This window comes from Rhipicephalus sanguineus, chromosome 1 (genome assembly GCF_013339695.2).
Source record: "Rhipicephalus sanguineus isolate Rsan-2018 chromosome 1, BIME_Rsan_1.4, whole genome shotgun sequence".
Lineage (NCBI taxonomy): Eukaryota > Metazoa > Arthropoda > Arachnida > Ixodida > Ixodidae > Rhipicephalus > Rhipicephalus sanguineus.
Window position 1 is genome coordinate 171580007 of NC_051176.1, and position 23052 is coordinate 171603058.

The following is a 23052-nucleotide window of genomic DNA, read 5'->3' on the forward strand; positions in this document are numbered from 1 at the left end:
GTTACGACAATAAGTTAAAATTAGTGGGCAGGCTGCAGTTTGTGGCTCGACGCGGCGTCCCCTCTCAAAAGAGGAGCTGTTCGCTAGTTATGGTTGCTCACGTTAGTATATATGTGCGTGCCTCAGTGCCTGACGTTACCTCTACTATCTCATGAAAGCTAACCAATTCGGATTACCGTGTCATGCAACCGTGTCTTCAGGGTGTTTTGTTACGTGTTACTTTAACTTATGCGTGCTAGTAACATTAACGGAGTGGGATAGTTGTTGTGCTCGCTGCAGCTGTTTTTTAAGCGCTTTAATGCGTGCGTATACATCACGTCCGTGTAGTTTATGTGTGGTGCTCGCAGCCGACGAAAGTATCGCTCGCAAAGTTATTGCGGAGGCCCCAGTAGCGAACTCGGGACACTGCCCTCAGATTCGAATGTGTGCTGCGGTGTTGCACAAGTGAAAACCACCGCGTTCCTCATCTGTGTGTCTGTCTACACACCGGCCACCTGCTCGGATTTTTGTCGCCGTAAATTGTCCTCATTCCTTCCCTTCGGCGTACCTTGCCGCGCTGCTCGACGGGGGACCTTGAACCAAGCGTGATACCCACCTGCCCCTTTTCGCTCTCGGGAAGCTCCCGGAAACGGTTTCGCTTATCTCTTCATTACTCCCTCGTGATGCTTCCAACGGGCGAAGGCATGGCCAAGCTCGGATTTGGATGTTCATGAAACAGGCCGCGCTTATCGCGCGGGGCCACTTTTTTTTTTCCTCTCTAATCTGGAACCATCCCCACCGCCACCCTTTCACTTTTCTGTATTTTTTTTTCAATGCGCTGTTTGCGCTTAGCGTTTACACACCATAATTCCTTATAAGCTTACAATATCGTTTCGACTCGCAAAAGCAGTGGAAAAACAAGAACTCGATCGAGTTGTGTTTCATATATCAAGTTTTAATTCAGAGAATATTGTCGGGATATATGTAATTATCTGTAATTATAATTTAGTGGAGATTAAAAACCAGCACATTTATTAAGCTTAGTGCCATGCCTTTAAAAGCTTGCAAGTGTATTTACTCTACCAGCTGTTTTTTCACCGTAGGGTGACTAAGTTCGAGTACTTTAATTGCAGACAACCAGTTTACTGCAAGCGAATTGCCGTCCCTGCTGCTGAGACTGCCCCCCTAGTGTGGAAGGTAGGTGTACCGAACAAGGATCTGTTTCACCTTTCTGCTTGGAATGAAAGGGTACAGAATATTTGGTTGGTGGTGCCACTGTAATACTGCACGAATAGCTTGCAAAAAATAAAAACAAAGAGCGGTACTATTTTGTATTCTACACCTGCACACTCGAGCAGATTGTTCTCTGAAATTAGAACAGTAGGTAGAAATACCACAGCTGTTTTTCAATTACCAGTGCTATGAGAACAATTGCTGTACGTAAACCTTAAATGCAGGAAATCTACTCTAGGGGAAAAAAAATGTTGTTAGCTTGCACTCATGGAGTAGCATTTTGCATGCTTTCCAGTAAGAATGTCTGAGTGCACTGTTTACATGGTATAGATGAACTGATAGCATGCTGCACAAACGCAAAATGAAGAAACAGGGAGATAGAGCAGCGAAAATGGCTTTTGGCATCTCAAAGTATAAATAGTTTGTACTCTGTCCTGTTTCCGTCCTTACTCCTCTAGTGTTTGTGGAGCTCGGTATGAGTTCACAACAAACCAACCTCCCTGCAAGAAAACTTTGTTGCGTGGTATAGATATCTTTTCTTTTTCTGCCTCAATGCATAGACTCAGTGCTTTCTTTGTTGAGCTCATTCCATAGAGATGAAAACACTGAGTAGTTTTCCTCAGGCACATGTGAAAATTGCTCCATAAGTCTGTTGCTCAGTATTCACACGTGCAATGGAAAGTGAGGGTAATAAAATACCTGCTTGCCAGCCTTTTATAGCATATTTATTTCTTTTTCAACAGCCGCTTCGCCAAGCACACCCACAAGAAGGCCCACACCACCGTCACAGGTTTCACCAAGTGATGGTAAGTGCAAAAAGTGAGAGAGAGAATTATTGCAAAGTACACATCCTGCATCTGCATAAGGAAGTATGGACCAGTAGTCTTGATGTTTTCCTAGTAGATATGGACACCTAAGCCTGTGTAATATTGTCACAACCTATAATGTTGACAAAACCATACATATAGTTCAGGGTCTGCAACCAGTGATTTAGTTCACGCACTTATTTATATTTCAAATATAACGTGGGTGCAGTTGGACCTACATGGTTCACACTGAAAATTGTGCTGTCCGATTTGTTGTGGTGAGAGTAGCTCTGCGAGATAGGCCAGCATAATATGATGCACAATCAAGGTGTGCATTCATGTAAATGTGGCTTATGCAGCCCAGATAGCTATTTATGAGATGAATAATTCAAAATCCTCCACGTTGTAAATGTCATTGCCTCTGTTCAGCATTTCATGAAATGTTCATTTTTGCAACGCTTTGTGATATTTCCTTAATCATGGATGATTCTTTGAAGATAAAATGCTTGGAATGTATAAATCAATTATGATTCCTGTCTCAGTCGCAGAATACACATTGCTTCCACTGAAAAATGGCATGGCAGCACATAGTGGTCCGTATATTAGTAGCCCTGTGATTGCGCCCTGATAGCTTAATCGTGATTTTTTTTTCTCTACAAGAGTGATGAAAGCCTATACCTTCGCATTCTTCCATTTCTTTTTTTTTCAGCTGAGCCTGGTCCGAGCGGCCTCCAATTTTCCAAAGAGGGCAGCAGCGCGGAGCAGATGCAAGAAACGCCAAAAAAGTGGGCGAAGAAAACGCAGCTCTGTGCACACCCTTCGCACCAAAAAGAAGCTGCTAACACTTCACTCACGAAGTGAAAGGTACCGCAAGGCAGTCGGTCAGATGAAAAAAAGGGACGAGGCGAGGCGAGTAACGCAGCAGGAGGTTTTAAACAAGCTTGAACCGGATTTGTCAAAGGACCTTTTTTGAACTGCTTAAAGCACGAATCAGGCTTGGTACATTCCCAAAATAAATAAAAAAAACATTGGTCCAAATGGATGAAACAATTCACTCTCAATTCACGCTTCCTCAGAGAAATGCTTCACTTGCCACATGTGCGGACACTCAGGTGCTGGCTGGCAGACATCCCAATGACACCTGGTATCATTCCAGGTGCCATGGATGCAATAGAATCAATCGTTAAAGCTTGGCCTCTGCAAGACAAAGCATGCTGTCTTTTATTCGATTAAATAGCCTTGAAAAGACATTTGAAGTACGATCAATCAAAAGATATAGTGATTGGCTACACATATGATGGAAACACAAGGACTTCTCGTGTGGCAAATGCAGCCATTCTAATGGCTGTGTCTGGCATATCGAGAATTTGGATGCAGCCAGTAGCCTTTGCAGTGTCCCGCAATGCAACGTCAGCTCTTGCAATGCACAAGCTGCTATTAGATGTAATTATGCAGCTTGAAAAAAAAGGTCTTTTGGTAAAAGTGGTCATCTATGATCAAGGGTCAAACAATGTCAGCCTGTCAAGAATGCTGATCCATTCTCTTCATGTACCATGTTTTACTGTCAACAACTGCAAACTATACTTCATGTTTGACATCCCACACCTGATAAAATGCACGCGGAATAATTTTAGAAAACACAAGCTCACGATTGGCTCCGAGGTTGTTGACTGGGCGTACATTGAAACCTTTTACAAAAATACTCGCAAATCACGCCTGCCTCTAACACACCAACTGAACATCTAAAAAAGAAAGATTGCCAAGGAAGCTCAAAGAGCAACATATCTACAAGATGCCCTTTGCTGACACACGGCCGCTGGATAAAAAGTGCGCTTTTTCATCCAGCGGCCGTGGCTGACATAAGAGTGAAGTATGCCACACAAGTATTCAGTGAATCTGTCTCTGTGGCACTCCTCACTCTCATTGCCATTCAAGAGCTTCCTCTTTATGCTAAATTTACAGCTCTATTCACAGAAAGAATGGATAAGATTTTTGACAGCCAGAACAGTTCGACCCTAAAAAATCAGGACGATAAGTTGCGGTATGCAATGATTGATGGGTCGGAACACCGTGCTTCCCTTGAGTCATGCATCAGTTGGATTGCCCAATGGCACTTTGGTAGTCCTCGGGACAAGCAGCCGCGCACTGTTAAAGGTTGGCAGATTACAATCAAAGCCTTGTTGTTGCTGTGGACTGATTTAAAAGAGGACTTTGATTTCACTCATCTTTTCACACGTCGATTGCAGCAAGATCCCCTAGAAAACTTTTTTGGAATCATTTGTCAAAAAACATGGCTGCAATGAGACACCAAATGTGTACCAATTCGTGGCGGCTCTAAAACATATTTGGATTGGCAAGCTCCTCAAGCTTTCTCAAGGAAACTGTGAGGTGACAACAATTGCTTTCCTCAACAACTTGGAGAGTGCATCTGCATTGTTGTCAACTAGCAGCACACCAACCAGCCACAGCACGCAGCAGGCCTCTGATTCATCTCATCTGCAGGCATCTTCACAAGATGCGACCGACATGGTGTATGAAAATGTTGTGTACCATGTCGCTGGTACTCTTGTGAACAGCTTTCTTGAACTGAGGACTAGTGAGTGCATATGTGAGAGAACGCTCCTTGAAGTGGATGGTGGCTCTCTCCATGGACGACACCACTTCTTTGCACTACTCAAGGAAAGTGGTGTACCTGAGAAACTCCTCGGTTCCATTGCAGTAACCTCTGTATCATGTCTGAATTACATACAGGAATTAGATTCGGCCTTCAGACATGAAATCAACTATTGTGCACATTTTTCCAATGTGTGCAAAAATCTGGTGGAAAGGATGCCAATCCGGCAAGCTATTTTCTGTTCAGTTGGCTGAGAAACTTCTTAAAATATTCTGCCGCACAAGGCTACATTGGCACATTACATTTGTAAACAAAAACACACAAGAAACAAAGTCAAGGCACAGTGCTGCTGCCAGCAAAAACGTAAAGTAGCAGGCTAAATTTATCCTGTGCCTTTCTAGAACATGATTATGTAAATTGGATTTCTAGTGCAGCCTTCTGCACCCATTTCCTATCCATTTTTTAGATGTGTTGCACTATTTCTTTTTTTATGTGTATATGTACGTATTTTTATGTATATATGTATATTTTATGTAGGTATATATTTATATATGTGTATTTATAATTCTGCTGTGGTATGCAATGCATTGACTACTTTTGCTCCTGCTGCGTTACTTTTGTATTATACAAGTTTAACCGACTAACTTTTTTTTTTAAGCCTTGTGTGCCCCTATCAGCATGAGTAATACAACCAGGGGTTCTGGATTGCTTTAGTATTGTGAAATGCCAACACTTCCCAAAATGCACTGGAAAACCCTGCTCGTTCTGCTTTCTTTCTGTTTGCTTGACATCGTTTGGAAGGCAATCAAACATCCAGCCTCCCAAAAAATGCCAAAATTTATATAATACTGACGACTCGTTTTACACTGAAGCAGTCTTTACAAACAGTAACAGTGTGATTAATCCACAATGAACGTTGCAAAAATAGGTTGATTAATAAAAAATGTGGAGGTTTTACGTCCAAAAACCATGATACGAATATGAGGCATGCAGTAGTGGAGCACTTCAGATATTTTGAGCACCTGGCGTTTTTTTAACGTGCGCCTAAATCTAGGCAGATGGGCCTCAAGCATATTGCATCCATCAATTGATATGCAGCCGGGATTCAATCCCACTACGTTCGGGCCAGCAGTTGAGCACCGTAACCATTAGACCACTGCGACGGGCCACGAAGTTTGAAGCATGCATGAATTCAGGTGCTCACCAAGTCCAAAAGATTTTCAGCACCCAGGGGCTCTGTCACTTTTCAATTACAAACCTCTGGTCATGACTGTTGTGCCACTGCAAAGAACTGATGGTGTCAGCTATTCACAGGCATAAAAGATACATTGATGAAGTGCTCAGCTCTGTGAGGATTCCAGAGGGGTTTGTGCAGAAGCTGCGACTCGGTTGACATGCATGTTAGTTTGAAATAGAAGCATGCATCCATACTCACTGAAACTATTCACAACGTACTGTTTATGTAGAGCAACTGTGTTTCTTGTTTAACTAAACTCTGCAAACTCCGACATTCCACTTCCTGAACCAACGAATGACAAGCGATGCAGTTCTAGTTAGTGACACATTATGATGAAACTGTGCAGCGTTCCCCATCTGCAATTTAAGTACTGCTCAGAAAATCTTCTGACATTGTGATGGATCCAACATGATACCTGGTAGAAAAATAATAGGGAAGCTGCGTTCAACTTTGCACTTTACTCTACTTATTTCTTTGATAAGATGCTTATCTTCGTGTATATTTCATGTTACCTTGAGTATTTCGCACCACTTCCAACTTAACTAATGACCTGTGATCATTCCTCTTGTTCACCAGTCACAACCACAATGTTTCCACAAATTTCAAAGGTCACCTCTGCAACTGAGTCTAGACCATTCTTCGTTGCGTTTTTCTCCCATTATTACTTGAAAATTAAAGCATCGTGCGTCTTGTTCACACCACGTGACCTTGCCTGCAACACATTTACCTGGAGGAAAACATGATCAGGGATAGCTGAGCCAAACGGTAGATTTGTCTCACTGCTTTTACAAAATAATATGCTGTAGCACTGCAGCATATTATGACATTGATATACTTATGCTCCATGGGTTCGTCTACATGAGCCAAAGGCTATGACTGTTAGGTGCACTTTCTGTGTACATATATGCAAAAGTATGTGTGTGTGTGTATGTGCAAAAGGCAATGACACAACGCAGGGCAATAAAAAAAAGTACAGGAAAGGGTGTTTTTCCTATACCCCTTGTTTTCTTCGGCTTGCGTTGCGTCATTATCTTTTGCACAGTATGAACCAACCATTCGAACAACTTGTTTTGTTATGATACATTTCAATGCGCGGAATTGTTTCGCTTCATGCTGTTAGTCATAATCTATACAACTAGTATGTGTACACTTATTTACGCTGATGTAGCACTTCTTTATATACCCTGCTTATGTGATTGTATTATGCGTTTTCGTATCCTATTTATATTGTACGCGTGCTCGATGTACGCATTCCTGTATTCAGGTTTTACCACATCAGTATTTCGAATCTTTTTCGTTTTCTTTTGTTATTATTACCGATATTATAGCCCAAATATTGCCTAAATGTGCAGCAATTTACGTTTCCTTCAATAAAATGTCATGTGAAGAAAGTTATATGCGCTTTTTGCTTCTCGAGCGAGCGCCGAAAGCGGCTGCTATGCAGCTGCGACGGCGCCGCTCGCCACCATTCGCCATGCTACCACAGAGGCTACAACGAAGCAGAAAAACAACTACACACATTACGTACGTATATTGGCAATAAAGAGAGAAGACAGTGCAGTAGCAATTAGTGCGCAAACGCTCGAACCGACGTCGCGGCCGCGGGGCCGGCGGCACCACGAGCGAGGAAGCGACCGCATACGGGCGCGGCCATATTGGATTTTTTCCTTTCGGATTGGCTCGCCTCCAGCTGAAATCCAAAATCCAGTCAATTACCGCCCATCCCAGGAACCGCCACCGTCGCCGGAAGCGGAAAAACGTCCCCATTGGCCCTATGGGTATGTCACTCCACTGAAGGCCCTTTTCGTTGGCTGGCTCGCCATGGTGGGCGCCCGCCTGCCCAGGGACGCCCTGAGACGCTAACGAGTTTGCCTTAGAACACTTTGATCTCTATAGAGCCACTCAGCCAAAGTTGAACCTCTTGCCCAAGGGCCAGCCATCTTGAACGGCTGACTAGGTTCATACTTGTGTACATTGTCGATCAAAAAGCAAACATTACGCATATCTGAGGCACGACATCACTATGTAAGTACTAGGTGGTGTGTTCCTTTATTAGAAAATGCATACATACGTAATTCTAAAGACCCCAGTTTCTTAAGCTGCGCTGAAAATGCGACTCTTGCCTTCCTCCGTGCCCTCTGCACGAGCTCAGTCTTGCGTTTCGGTTTCGGTTCAGTATTGAACTGTACGAATGCCATGGGGCGCCGCTCTGGCATTCCTGTTTTACCCAGGCGACGTGTAAATTAAAGAGTGTGTGGAAGAGTACTCGATGAGTGCGGACGTTTCTTCTGCTTCAGCGCTTCGCGCCAAACCGCGTGTTCGGGCTGGCTGGCGTCCCCGCCGGTCGCGTTGGTCACCGCCGGTCTTCGCCTGCTGCTGCGCCGGGACTACCAGCCCGCAACACAGCACACATGTTTCCCGACGTATTGCCAGATGGCGTCCATATCTCACGCAGCGCCTCTTCTGTCGTCTTTAGACGACATTTGCAGCGAAGCACGCAGATACGCGGCCATCTTTTTTTCTTCCAAAATCTTCTAGCGCGAGGTGTTTTTTGTGAATACGGATTCACGTTGTTTGAGGAGCGAATGCACATAGTTTCCCGTTTTCATATATAATTTTAAACGAACACACCGCGAGGCAAACCTACGCGTCTTATAAAGGCTGGTTGTCGCTGACGGGAATAAAAGTAAAAGACATGGTTCATCCCTCCGGCATAGGAATCGGTATAACACGAAAGTAAAACGTGTCCTTACAGAAGTTGGTGAATATTTACTGTACATTGATATAAGAGAGCTTGCACAATGTTCATTTGTGCTTGGCAGCTATAGCACCGTTTAACGTGGATGTACCCACGTTGACGCTTGGTTGTACATCTTTATCCCGACGACTAACGTCCATGATCAATGATTAAACAAACCCTTGTGGTACAGCTGTAGTAGTTAATGATGAGAGCGTAATCAGAAAAAGCGGTGCGACAACGAGAAGAGCGTCGCTGGTTGTACGCAGTAATTGAGGTAAAGTCGCCATCCCGCGGCATGTTAAAGCGTAAAGAGAACACCACGGCTGGACTAGAGGAAAACGCAACGCGCGTCGTGTCTCCCCTCTAGCCCAGCCGCGATTTTTCTCGGGGCGAGCGTAAGTGGGGAACGCGGTGTTACGGCCAGACGAGGCAGTCGCGCATCGCAGAGTTTGTTTTTTTTAATATGGATGGATGCTATGAGCAGGGCCGAGGCTTGGGCTGCTAAGGTCGCCACCTCGCGGTGTGTTAAGGCATTGACAACATGGCACTTCTCCGGTTGCAAACGAGCTGAATGGGACGGACACGTAGCAACGACGCGTTGTAGGAGCTAATCACGGAGGCCACGGTCCTCATGTATTACTTCACTTTACGGCGACACCATGCGCCGACCTAGAGCACTGTGAGAGGAAAGTGTGAGATATAAAAGGGGTGTTTGTAACGCCCCCCACAGTATGTGACGGTGGCACAGTGGACAGCGTTCCCGGCATGTGTTGTCGTGAATCGAGAGGTCATGTGTTCGACTCCCGTTGACGGAACTATTTTTCTTTGCCATCTGATCGTGTGCATTTTTTCGTCATTTTCGTGACGGAAATACGTCGCGGAAGTCTTGGTGGACCCCGGCATGAAACACTTTCGTGTTTAAAAAAATCAAAAGAGAAACAACTTCTGTGTATACTTTCCTTCCCGAAGTCCACATCACAGTGTCTGAGTGACCTTATCGTTTTACTGCTTAGCAGGAGGTCGCAGGTTTGACACTGGCTGTGGCCACCGCACGCTGAAGGCGGTGGAGTCAAAGAACGACCGTGTATAGTTAGATACAGATGCACGTCTTCGATGGTTAAAAGTTATACGGAAGCCTTCACTCTGCAGTGCTGCTTTGCGACATTAACCCGATGACTAAATGATGCTCGAAAAAAATAAAGTGTGCTAACCTGAATCACTTTCGTATACTTTGGCTCCGAATAACACAACTCTGCATAAAAGTGGCTTGTTGGATGAGACAAGTGCGTGCATGGTACTACGGAGTAAAATATATTAGAAAACGGGAAGGAAGCCAGGGAAGAAGAAAAAAAAAAGAAACGTGAGGATGAGCCAGAAAGAGGAACACGGAGGGTACTGGTGCTATCCCATCCCTTCGTCTGCTTCGTCCTCGTTTTTTGTTTCCCTTTCCCTTGCTAGCATTAAACTAAGTAATCCTGCATTTTTTTATCAGATTACCTTGCAGTATTTCCCGAAGTAGGTAATCCTATAACTACTTTATGTTTAGAAGATTTTCAGGAGTAAGGCAATATTTATAAATAGTATATATAGTCAGGCAACTACGCAGTTTGTAACAGTGAAGTTCAATGGCTGAACAATAATCCTTGCATTAACGGGAAACTAACAACAATGACAGTGCACGCAAATATTTATGAGCGACATTCTACTTTCACATGACCCCCAAGGCGCGACAATAGCTGATTTTGCCTCATGCAAGGAAGAAAGAAAACGAGAGACTGCATGTGCTTTTCTCATTTGCAATCAGTTCTTACTCCGTCAATATAGAAGGTGGCACACACCTCATGACTTTTTCAAGGGCGTCGTACACCGAGTAGGAGCCAGCGGAGCTTTTGAAATATACCACAAGGCTGCATGTCGGCAAAGGCAGCTCAGCACTCGTCGAAACTCTGGCTCCTACGTCCCGCGTGCTGCCTTCAGCAAGAGCGGGACACAGTGCTTCTGCACTCACCATGCTAAGGCGTATCTCCTGCCGCACGTATCTGAGTATCAGCGACACCCAAGAGCTCCGCGCCCACTAAAATATTCCTTGCTACTAGATATGTGACACTAACATCCCAGACACTGGAACTGCTCCCAGCTTTAAGCTGTCCTGCCGGAACTGTCACGAAGGTCACGCTGCCGATGACCAGACTGCTAGTTTTGTCAAACATTTGACCTTTCTGCTTACTCGAAACTTCTGAGCCTACACAACTCCAGCCAGTATCTATCTTCTTTGGCAATATCCCACCTAAAAAATGTTCTCGCTGCCTCTTGAGTAGCTTCGCCAACACCCGGTACAGCTGCCCAGTGAAAAAGCCGAAGAACGTTCCCTGAAGATTGCTCAAGACAACGACCTGCACTGCTAAACGTAACCGTAGCAACCGTAGCTTCACACTAGCAGCTACAAACCACTTATTGATACGCCCGACCTTTAGCAAACGTTATGTAAGGCAACCATTAGTTGGCACTCCATTTACCTCTGTTTTCTGAGACCCCCAAAAAATGCGTGCGACAATCGCCAAGCCCTCATCAAAAACTTGCTCCAGTTTTGTCCCCACTGACTTCATCCTTTGCTTCATTCCACAGACCCCTGGAAGACGCGCACGCTGCTTACTCTCACTTCTGCCATCACGGAAAGAAAGAGGATGGTGCAGGGCGGTCACTCCTATTTCGAGTAACACCATCTAGAGGGCGGGACTGTGCTGGCCTCCGACGTTTTACAGCACCAAGCGATGTAGAGCGAGACGGCTGCGGTGGAAAAGTCGAAATGTGCCGTAAGCCACAATGCTGCCTGGTCGTGATGCTGTCTGGCTGCTGCTAAAATGATGAGGCTGTGGAATTGTTGCTGACGATAAGCGCATGGCTCCTTATGATGTCGCACGTCTGTGATGAGAGATGCGCTCGGTGTACGGAACGACTGTCGCTGATGGGGTTGACCAACTGATGAAGTGGTACGTCGATGGTGGTGATGCTCCTGTGATGATTGGCGCCAACTCACTCATGTGGATCGGCCAAGAGTCAGGCGGATCATATAGGATGCCCGCGCTGTTGGTAGCAGGAAACATGTAATAGTGGGGCTTCACCTGTGCATGCCCTTGCATTTTCTCAATAAATCTTGCGGCTCCTTTGGGACCGTAGAGACAACTGAACATATCCTGTGCAGCTGCGCTCGCTATGAAACCCAGCGAAACCCGCTCCGGAAGTTACAAAACTGACTGGACTCAAGGCCATTTTCTGTAGCCAGGATTCTAGGACTACAGACATGTGCTTCGATGGCGTAGAAGGCAACGCAAGTGTTGCTGGTGTACTCAAAGTCGACAGGTCTTTGCGGCCGCCTGTAGACTTGATGTGCTCCCCCAAGTATGCGCACGCTTCTCTCTGCCTCTCTTCCGTTCCATCTCTTTAAGCCCCCCCCCTCAGTGCAGGGTATCAAACCGGACACTCGTCTGGTTAACCTCCCTGCCCTTCCTTGATTCTCTCCTGTCGATAGCCAGCGTTTACGCCGTTCTGTCTCGACTTGGGCACGTGTCCCAATTTTCGCACTTATTTTGCTACCCGCGGTATTCATTGCGATGAGTGAAGCGGTCATCGCTTATCATAGATAATTGAACCGCTCCCACATCCACTCTCCTTTCTCACATCCGTATCACTGCACTGTAATGCTGGGTGGCTGACTGCGGTCGATCACCACCCTACAGAACTAACTATACCTGGCAGCGTACGTCAAATTTGCCCCATTAGCAGGTGGCGATTAATTTTGTTTTTATGGAATGCCTACGCGCGCCATTTAGGAGCATTTGTAGGTTCAGTATGCTTTAGGTGACGTTCAGTAACGCTGTGTTAACGTAATGTTAAGGAGTCGAATGGATGCACTTCTTTGATGACTTTGAGAGAGTGATGTAAAGATCGTGTCTTTGCAGCAAGCGCTACATAATGGACGCCATCAGTCTTGAGGTAACTAGACAAGTGCTTCCAGGGAAGTCGCACCCAGAACATACCGAAGAGCTAGTCATTCGTTTATGTTAAGGAATGACTATAGCTCTTCAGGACTGCAGGACCATTGTGCTGCAGAGACGGCGTCATTTCAAAGGTAAGGAGGACAGGCGTAAGATCCTTCTCTAAAGCATCGGTAAATGTGCGCTTGTGTACGCATGACATCAGTTTGGCAAGGTCGCCAAAACGTGTTTGTTAAACACATTACGCGCGCCCTTGCGAAGATGCGTCATAATCGAAAGGTGAACAGTTCGTCCTGTTATTGTCTATTGAATGATAAAATCCTCAGTAATTAGGGCACCAAGAGTCTGGCTATCACAAACAAAAAGAAAGAGGACTCAGCGAATAAGAAATATCAAACCTCGTAAGTGTCTTATGCGGGCAAAACTGATCAACCGTGTCGGCAACTGTTTGCGATGCCAAAAGGCCGCCAGGCACCCAATTTCTCACTCAGTGTATACAGCGTGTGAACAACATTCATGGAAGAGAGTACCAACGTTACGGAAAAACGTCATGATGATGAGACTTAAAGTAGTAGTTCCAACCATCTGGAGTTCTTAACGTGGAACCAAACACGTTCGCTTTTCAATTTTAGTCCCAGGGAAAGCGCTAATTTCGCAATCGGGCATCGATCCCACGGCATCGTGTCCCGCAGCGGAACGCTGTAGCCACCGAGCGAGCGCGGCGTGTAATAAAAATTAATCACAACAATAAAAAAAACCCGGCAGATCCCACGTCTTGTGGGAATCGATGTAATGCGAAGCAGCCAGCAAAGAGCTGCATACATCGTCTTGTATATCATTCAGGAAAATGCGTGTCATGGTTTTCATGTTAACTCCTATTATTTATGTTCGTCACACAGTAACGTCACGCAATACCAACTTCGGGGTAGATCAAGCTAGCGAAACGGCCGCCAGCGCACCATGAGCGTGGCACGTAAGTCATGCTGTACATGACATGCGTGTCATGATTTTCATGTTAACTCGTGTTTTTATGTTCGTCATACAGTCACGTCACGCAATACCAATTTCGGGATAGATCATGCTAGCGAAACGGCAGCCAACGCCCCGTGAGCGTGGCAGGTAAGTCATGCTGTACATGACATATGTGTCATGATTTTCATGTTAACGCGTGTTATTTATGTTCGTTACACAGTCACGTCGCAAGATACCAATTTTGGTGTATGTAAAGCTAGCGAAACGGCCACCAGCGCACCATGAGCGTGGCACGTAAGTCATGCTGTACATGACATACGTGTCATGATTTTCATGTTAATTCGTGTGTTATTTATGTTCGTCACATACTCGCGTCGCAATTGAGATACCAATTTTGGTGTATATCAAGCTAGCAAAACGGCCGCCAGCGCCCCATGAGCGTGGCACGTAAGTCATGTTGTACATGACATGGGTCTCATGATTTTCATGTTAACTCGTGTTTTTATGTTCGTCGTACAGTCACGTCACGCAATTCCAATTTCGGGATAGATCAAGCTAGCGAAACGGCCGCCAGCGCACCATGAGCGTGGCATGTAAATCATGCTGTACATGACATGCGTGTCATGATTTTCATTTTATGACTTGTCATTTGTGTTCGTCATACAGTCATATTACGCCATACGAATTTTGGTGTATATTCGATTAACCAAGCGACCAGGAGAGCACAAAGTCGTAGGCGGCTAGATAGATAGATAGATAGATAGATAGATAGATAGATAGATAGATAGATAGATAGATAGATAGATAGATAGATAGATAGATAGATAGATAGATAGATAGATAGATAGATAGATAGATAGATAGATAGATAGATAGATAGATACGCTCAAAGTCGCAGAAGTTCGCTAAGGAATGCTTCGCATTTAAAAGGTCCTGGCACGTAGTTACCAGAAAAAGGGAGCTTCAGAATATTTGATGTTTTCAAAGTTGACGATACCTGAGCTGTGTCAATGCCCTCTAAGCGTCACAGCGTCGTGTAGAGTGAGCGTATTTGTCAGGAGCCTGGCCAGTGTCGAGAAGCTTCGTTTCCATCAAGTCCTCTTATCAGGTTTCTTTCTATTTCTCTCACTTATTCGTGTTGCTAAACGCGCGCAGCCATGCATTGGTGCATACTAAATGTGAGGAAAGAAGCGAGTGCTTCTTCGTTGGGAGCTTCGTGTCGTGTTTCGCCGTCGGTTCCTTTCTTGCTAGCTGCGGTAGTATAATCAGGAGAAAACGAAGCAGCTTCATTGATAAACGCCCGCCGCGCCTACCAAATGGAAGAAAGAAGAGCCTCGAGGGAATCCCCGCTTCTGTATAATTCAGAGTGCGCCTCATCGCGTAGGCAGAGACAGAGGTGTTTAGAGCCAAGCGTTTTACACATGCGCGGGAAAGTGATCAGTCCAAGCGCGCATTCAACATTCATGAACCGCTGCCCAAGTTTCGAACGTGCGAAATTCGTCGCGGAACATGCGTCCATAAATTAATCATTTGTCCGCCGTATTTAAGCGCCTCCGTATGGGCACGAGTTTAGGCGCCAACACGAGTTCTTGTTCTTCAAGTTTATTATTTTGTTGTTGCTTTAGGATGGATGGATGGATGAATAAACTTTATTTCGGTCCCTCGGAACGCGCCCTAGCACGTTGCGGGCCGCTCCCACGTCGGAACAGAAAGACCAAGTCTCTGGACTTTTCACGTGTCTCCATAAGCTGCAGAAAATTATTCTTGGTGTCAGTGAGCACACAGCATGAGGCATAATATAATAATGTGAACTGCACGCATCAGGCATGTTTCGGCGCGCCACGGTATTGTTGTGCTTTAAATAATATATCTCGAATTACAGCTGTTCAGCCAACATTTAATTCGCAGGAGCCAAGCAGGCTCCATTATTCACATTTATGAGAAGCAGCGCGGAATTTTGTTGTTTCAGATTTGTTTTATTGCAGTATTTCGATATCGTATTTATAAACGCACTCCTGAAGAAAAGAAGGACAGAAGGGAAACGTGAGGCAGCTACGATCGATGTCACTCCATGGTGTGTACTGATTGCCGCGTACAGCTGCAAGCCTCGATGGCAATTATAATAGTCAAACATGGGTCATTCCATGCCAAATAATTCAGCGTTTTTCCGACCATCACAAATATGGCTGAAAAAATTTCCACGTTTTTCTTGAAGTTCGAAACTCGTGCTGCTCGTTTATTTCTCTTGCCAAAAATTTTCCCGCCCATTTGTGAGAGTCTGTAGTTTTGCGCCGACTGAGCTGAAGCGCATAAAAACAACAATTTTTTTCAAAGGACGTTTATGGGATGCACTTGATAAAATGATATTTCCGTCAAGCTAATGAAGTGATGTAACTGTAAGAATGATGACTTATTTATGTATATATATTCTTCTAGGGCTTTTCGCACGAGCGAAATTGAATAAAGTTGCAAAGTTTGATATTTTTTTCCAGGAACAAGGCAAACTCAAAAGATAGAAATGAAATAAGTACTGGTGGCCTGTTCGACGTACTACAAAAGAAAAATAACGTAGTCGCTGAAGACGTAACTGATCGTCAGAAAAAAATTGCGAATTTCACTTTTTTTGAGAAAAGCTCTGTATTCAGCATAAAAAAACTTTCATTGGTGGTCGGACTAAAAATATGCACGATACTTCATTTGAAAGCTCTATGTATTAGCTAAACATAGGCAAAGTGAAAAAAGGGTATTATTTTTTTAACTTGAGAAATATTTTTTTGAAATTTTGTATCTCCACCAGCTTATCGCCGACGTAACTCAAGCGGCATGAAGCACTCACAACGGCAATCTTCAGTCCATGCCCACTGACTAAGGATGCAGACGTCAAACATGGTACTGTCTATAAAGCAACCCCATTTCCTTTTCCATTGCTCTCTCTTCTCTCTTTCTCTCTCTCTCTCTCTCTCTCTCTATATATATATATATATATATATATAGACGCAGCGGTATATATAGACGTGACGCAACGGTTAACGCGACCTTCATTAGGCCCTGAAGGCACGGTGAAGCGATCACACCCGAGGCACAGATCTCACAATCAAGCAGCGTTCCCGCCACCGACGAAGATGACGACCACTCATGATGATGAACATGCATGAAGAGGGTAGATGTGTCTAATGAACGCCCACACTAGCTTCCCCCCCACGCGAGAGCGGTCATCCTGACCGCAGTTTAAAGCGAAGAAGAACGCCTTGTGAAAGGCTTCATGCGCGATACGTGGACTATCTCTGCAGCCCGGCAGCGGCGGTCCGCTGGAAGAACAACGGGTGCCACGCGATAGTTGACGGGAGACGTTTGCTCCAAGACCGTGTAGGGGCCAATAAAGCGTAACTGAAATTTGTCGCACAAGCCAGGAGTGCGAACGGGTGTAAGAAGGAGCACTTCATCGCCAGGGCTGAAGGACACGGCACGATGAGATGCATCATAGTCAAGCTTGCGGTCCTGTTGCCTTGCTTCAGTGTTGATGCGGGCCAGCTGGCGGCAATGAAGCAGCCGGGACACGTATTCTTCACTGGTGGATGGAGATGGTTTAACAGGCGCAGTGAAGAAGGAAACGTCGAGGAAAGAAGAGGGGAAACGACCATGGACGAGATAGAACGGCGAGTAACCGGTTGTACGCTGTACGGAGGTATTGTACGCGAAAGTCACAAATGGCAAAATTGCGTCCCAGTTTCTGTGGTCCGGTTGGATATACATGGCTATCATGTCTGAGAGCGTGCGATGAAAGCGTTCAGTCAGCCCGTTCGTTTGTGGATGGTAACTGGAGCTTGTTTTGTGGGTGGTGCCGGATGCCTTGAGCACTTCGTCAACGAGTTGTGAAATGAATACCTTTCCACGGTCGCTCAGGATGACACGAGGAGCACCGTGACGAAGGATTAGGGCTCGGAGCATAAAATCAGCAAATTCGGAAGCTGATGCAGAAGCCACGGAAGCTGTTTCGGCGTAGCGTGTCAGATGGTCGACAGCTGTAACGATCCATCGATTACCGGTGACTGTCATAGGAAGCGGACCGTAGAGATCAATGCCAACTACCTCAAATGGTTCCAGCGGACACGGGAGTGGTTGTAGTTGTCCGCTTTGAGCTGATGTGGGGAGCTTTCGACGCTGACAAAGCGTGCACGAAGCAACGTACTTCGCTACACTTGTGGACAAGCCCGGCCAGTAGTAGTGACATCTGATGCGATCGTACGTTTTCTGAAATCCCAAGTGTCCAGCGGTCATGTCGTCGTGGTATGCCTTGAGGATTTGAGCGCGAAGAGAGCGAGGGAGAACGGGCACCCAGCGTTGACCGTCAGGATGGTAGATATGGCGGTACAGGACGCAGTTGTCGAGCTTGAATTGCGTCAGCTGTCGACGAAGACGGGCGTTAGGGGGCCGAGAAGTCCCGTCAAGGCGGTCCATAAGGCGGCGACAGTAAGGATCAGCGCGTTGGTGAGATGACAATGAACCACACTCGTTCGAATAAGTCGGGCCCATAGTAGCTAAGCATGAAACGTGTGGAGAAGGGACGGCCGAGAGCTCGTCGCGTGCGGTAGTGGTGGTGCCGTTATATGGTTCCGAAGGAAGCGGGCAGCGCGAAAGTGCGTCGGCGTCTTGGTGTTTTTTTCCCGACTTGTATGTAATACTGAAGTCGTATTCTTGCAAACGAAGAATCCAGCGCCCAAGGCGGCCAGACAAGTTCTTGAGTGTCGAGAGCCAGCACAAGGCGTGATGGTCTGTAACCACAGTAAAGTGGCGGCCGTGAAGGTAAGGTCGAAACTTCTGTACAGACCAAACGACGGCTAGGCACTCCTGCTCGGTGATGGTGTAATTCTTTTCGGCGGGTGTCAGTACACGGCTGGCGTATGAGACGACCCTCTCGCGTGAGCACTTGTCTCTCTGTAGCAGAATACCACCAATGCCATGACCACTAGCGTCCGTGTGCAGGAGTGTAGGTGCGGTTTCATCGAAATGGCAAAGGACTGGTTCGGACGTGAGGGCACACTTCAGATGAACAAACGCCGATTCACATTCAGGAGACCACACAAAGGGAACGCCGGAGCCGAGCAGCTTGTGCAAAGGCGAAGCGATTGAGGCGAAGTCTCGAATGAATCGACGAAAATAGGAAGCGAGGCCGAGAAAACTGCGCAAATCTTTGGCTTTTTCAGGACGCGGGAAGTGTTGGACAGCGGAAATCTTGTCTGGATCAGGACGAATGCCGTCCTTGCTTACGATGTGACCTAACACTTTAATTGTCTTGCTCGCAAAGCGGCACTTCTTGGTGTTCACTTCTTGGCCTGCGGCACTTCTTGGCCTGCGTTGGCAAGACACGTGAGAACTTCGTCCAGACGTTGCAAATGCTGATGGAATGTTGATGAGAAAATAACTATATCGTCCAAATAGCACAAGCAAGTTTTCCATTTCAGGCCTCGCAAAACGGTGTCAATCATTCGCTCGAATGTTGCTGGAGCATTGCAAAGGCCGAATGGCATGACGTTGAATTCGTAGAGCCCATCTGGTGTTGAAAATGCTGTCTTTTCTTTGTCGTCCTCGTGCATGGGTATCTGCCAATAGCTCGAACGCAGGTCTAGACTTGAGAAGTACTCGGCACCCTGTAGTGAATCCAAGGCATCGTCTATGCGTGGCATGGGGTAGACGTCCTTGCGGGTGATCTTATTAAGTGCCCGGTAGTCTACGCGAAATCGCACGGAGCCATCTTTTTTCCGTAGTAAAACAACGGGAGATGACCAAGGACTCGCTGAGGGACGTATGATGTTCCGTTGCAACATCTCGGCGACATTTTCTTCAATGACTTTCCTCTCGGATGAAGAGACGCGATATGGTCGACGGCGTACGATAGAAGTGCCATCCGTCTCGATCCGATGCGTGATAATGGACGTTTGTCCCAAAGAGGAGGAATGGGCATCAAACGATGTCGCATGCTTCTGTAGCAAGGCAAGCAACTCATCTGACTGCGATGAGGTCAGGTCGGGACTGATAGTCGCAGCGAGAGCAGAGGGTAACGTGCAACAAAAGTAGGGTCAGAGGACGCCGGCACGAGCGGAACAACAGAGAGAGGCTGGGATTCCGTGACGCAAGCCATTGTGGTGCCTTTAGGGATGAGAATCTTCTCGGACGTCTGGTTTGTAGCGTAGAGAAGTCCGCAGCCATCGTGGAACCGCACTAGCCCTGACGCAAAGGCTATCCCAGCCTCTATCAAGCAGCGTTCCCGCCACCGACGAAGATGACGACCACTCATGATGATGAACATGCATGAAGAGGGTAGATGTGTCTAATGAACGCCCACAATATATATATATATATATATATATATATATATATATATATATATATATATATATATATATATATATATATATATATATATATATATATGTCCTCACATTACCGGCATCAGAGTAATGTCGCCATGCGTTAGGAATCGTTGGCCGCCTGACTAAACTAACTGAATGATGTAAAGGCGTGGCAGATACAGAGTTAGTGCATATGACTAAGCGTCTAAAGTTTAACTCGGAATAAACCTACTAAAACCTACTAAGCAATACAGCATGAGGGGGGTACTTACGAATCAGTTTCTTCATTTACAAAGTATCAGTGTACAAGTTAACTTTGACATAAGCTGTAATAATCACACAAAACGCATCTAAAGTGCTAAAAAACAAGGCATTTTAAAACAACTTTTATATCTAGCAAATACGGATACGAAAATCGACAGGCGCACAAGACCTTAATTAGAGCGTCCTTTGGAAACTCATCGGTCATGTGGCGTTCTTGTGAGCCTACTCGAATCGGTACAAAACAAAACAGCGTGGCTTGTCACCTTCTGGCACTCACGTTCCCACAGCGTATTCGTTTCCAAGTGAACCAAAAAATGAAAGCTTAATCGTGCGCCGCTTGCCATACGAAAACAAAAAAAGCTTGACAGTATATCTTCTACAGCTTTTAGCATAGCAATCCGTCATTCTCTTGTACTAAGGTCCTTCCAGCGCTTCACGTTTCAGGCCATAGTGACTCCGCAATTAACATTAAGTCCATTTTAGTCGAGGCTAAAAAATCTCATATTCACAGCTTGTTTTATCAATAAAAAATGCAACTCACTATACCTTCCGAAATCGTTGCGCTAATGGTTTTCCAGTATCTTTTCAATTGGTCCTACTAACCTTTTTTCACTACAGACAGAGCTATGGATTTGTTGCCTATTGTTGTGCGTATGTCTACATTCGAACGTAGTCTAGCGTGGCCACCATTATTTACTGTTGTTGAGTTTTTTTAAATGCGAAGCATTTCTTAGCGAACCTCAGGCACTTTGGCTGTTTCTATCTACGTATCTATCTATCTATCTATCTAGCCGCCTACGTCTGGGCGCTCTCCTGGTCGCCTCCATAACTTGGAATTTACCAAAATTGGCATAGCAGGGCAGCAGTGTATGACGAACACGAATCACTGGTCATGACAAGAATAACGCAAAATACTTGTTGCGTACGTCACGAAACCCTTTCCCTCAGTCACGTGTGGCACATACCCGTAAACCAGAGTTAACGTTATGCGGGTATGTGCCACGGGTGATACAGAGTCTCGACTAACACAGTAACCGCGAACACACACATTAACACGCAAGAAAAGTGATAATAAAATATTTGTTGGGGTTTTATGTCCGCAAACCACGCTATCATATGAGAGACGCCGTAGCGAAGGGCTCCGGAAATTTTGACCATCGGGTATTCTTTAACATGTACCGAGATCGCACAGAACACGGGCATCCAGCATTGTGCCTCCATCGAAAAGCGGCCGCCGAGGCCGGGATCGAACCCGCGACCTTCGGGTCAGCAGCCGAGCACTTTAACCGTTACACCACCGCGGCGGACGCAGGGAAAGTGAGGAAGCTGAACAGAACCCCCCTGGAAGACGCTCAGGTGTCATCCACTCGTCCACGTGGCCCGCAACGAGGACCATGTGGATTACGCAACAACCAGCGTCAATGCCTGCTACAATAAATCTGCTTAGAGAACCAGGCCTGTCATCATTACCGGTGACTTCAACATTGATTTATCAAGACCCAACAATGCTTGGTGCTTATACTGCGTGAAAGACGGATTGGATGTGGAGAGGGCATCAAAAGACCTCGCTGCCACGTCCACCACAGGAGGCATAACAGATGATTTCATCGTAAAAGGCATCCAGGATTTCCACCAGCTGCACTATACCTCGCACTTCACTACACTTAGACTCCTCATAGCCGCGATTACGAACGGATCCGATTAACAAGTTCGGTCCAGCGGTGCTCACTGATCACGGTGATGATGACCTTCTTCAAGAACTGTCCAGAACCCCTTCTACACATACACACGGGTTCGTGAAACGTGCGTGCGTTCTCTGTCATAACGGAGAAGTATAAGCATAACAACTGTAATTGTGACACTAATGCACGTGTAGTGCGCCTGCGCGTGCCACTCGGCTGTGCATATATCGGCGGAAACTTTTCTGAATGAAGCTTACTTGCGAGTAACGCCTGTCCTGTGCATCTGTGTTCCTTCTTTGTCCTGTTCGGATTCGCGCCATCCAGTTTTGAAGAATATAGGCACTACATATCAGCTTACCGCGCCTGGTTTTGGTAACACCCATGTTGCTGTTGCCATCATTACGCAACTGTAAACAACTGGTTATTTATTAGATATGCGGCGCTTCAATATATGAGTGTGCATATACCCGTTCCGTATTTCTATAGCGTCATTCCGTAACGTTTCGCTCAATGTGAAAAATTACGCCAATCACCATCCCGCTCATGCTTCGCATAACATCGATTCCCACGGTACGTGGGATCTGCCAATTTTTTTTTCTTGTACCATGTATATATTCGCCATGTATTATTTGGCTTCTCATTGTTGTTGACATGAACCAGTTTTAAGTGTGCAATATTTGTTTCGCCCGATTTTCTCATAAACTTCTTATCGAAATGCAACTGCCGTGGCCGTGATCGAAACCGCAATATCTTTTTTCTTTTTTCTCTCTCTCTCGCAATAAATCTACCAGACAGACAAGTGCATGACATGACATGACAAGAACTTTATTGGAGTCCTGAGGAACTCGAATCTGGGGAGCCGGAGGCCCCCAGATCAAGTTGGTGACTCCGCCCACGATGGGACTGGAAGTCGAAGTTCCGTCGCGATGTCGTGGGCCCTCTGGACGGCCTGGAGTTGGATGTGGAGATCGCTGCTCTTCAGGGATTTCTCCCATTGCTCCTTCGCGAAGGGTGGAGAGGCATTAAGGGTTGGGCACAGCCAGAGCATGTGGTCGAAAGAACATGAGTCGTGGCCGCATTTGGGGCACGACTGTAAGTGCTCGGGTTCTATCCTATTAAGGGACCGAGGAGTGGGATACGAACGGGTTTGCAGAAGTCTGAATGCCTGAAGCTTGTTCAG